We start from the raw sequence: 1,281 nt of genomic DNA, 5'->3' as shown, positions 1-1,281 counted from the left end.
GGCGACATTTGCACGTGCCACAGGAGTGGACTTGAAGAAGCGAAGGAGGAAGAAAGAACAAGAAGTTCTGACAGCCATTTCAGTGCAAGTCAAGATTGTCTCCAATGTGTATACAAATGTATTGCATATATTGAGGTGAAAGAGTATGTAGGCTTAGAGCTGGGTTTTACCTTCCAAGTCCCTGGCCTGCACTAGATGTTCTTGGTTGTACGCAGTTTGTGTCAGAAAACTGTGACGATTGTCCTTCCAAAATTAATGTCGTAACTTTCATAATGAGAGGGCTCTCTTCGTGTGTACACGCAAGCACAAGACCAAATACACACTAAAAAAATCCTACATTTATAATCCAATGTCAGAGTTCGGTGTATTATAGAAACACAACTGAAATACCAAGCATGCATCCCCCGAAATCGGAGTATAGCTGCCAAAATGGCGGGCAAAAAAGCCGAAACAAACACTGGATCTGGATCTGTATGCCCTCTGGGTGTAGTTCGAGGGGAGTTCGTCTTGGGAGCGCATCGCCATTTAAATCCAAGAGACCTCTTTTCATGTCCCACGTTTTCTTGTACATGTACAACGGTACCGGCGATTTGAAGCCCATCCGATGGGAGGACGCCTCCAAACAAAGGACGTGTAGTCCCTTTGTCTATCAATCTATTATCGTTACTAAAATGTACCTCGCATTGCTTTGTAAGTTTTGGCTGGTCCCAGTGGTGCCTTTTTATGACAGGTATCGCAGTACCTCTTCTTCAAACACACTGGACGGTTGGGGATTGGGAAAGACTCAGCATTAGACGTGCACTTAGAGCTATCTCTTTTAAGTTCATAAAATCAATAATCCTTCCTGCGGTGGAGTTAAAAAGGAGGCGTATGGCTCGGTTTTAAAACTATAGACTGTCTCATCACCTCCCGACCCATTAACTCCAATCTCTGTTTCCAGATTGCTGTTACGACAACAACAAATCGATAAATAAACGTATTTGAACGCAAGCGATGGAAGTGTGCTGTCCCATTACGGTACGATACCATTGTGCTTTGAAAGAGTGTACAAGTATGCGATCAGCTTTGAGTATTGTTGGGATGTATGTAACGTGCACACACATGTACACACACACACATACGCGAATTAATGGAGAGAGCAAAAAAGAGAGAGTGGCAGAGAGAGGGCACAGAAAAGAGAGAGAGAGAGACATTAAGAGCTACATAGAGATCGAGGGGAGATAGAAAGAGAGAGAGGTCACGTGTACAATCACAGTCATAAATAATAGAGTAATTCCCAGA

The sequence above is a fragment of the Littorina saxatilis genome, linkage group LG2 (genome assembly GCF_037325665.1).
Source record: "Littorina saxatilis isolate snail1 linkage group LG2, US_GU_Lsax_2.0, whole genome shotgun sequence".
In the NCBI taxonomy this organism is placed as follows: Eukaryota; Metazoa; Mollusca; class Gastropoda; order Littorinimorpha; family Littorinidae; genus Littorina; species Littorina saxatilis.
The sequence above is the reverse complement of the archived record's forward strand: the minus strand, read 5'-3'. Positions refer to the sequence as shown.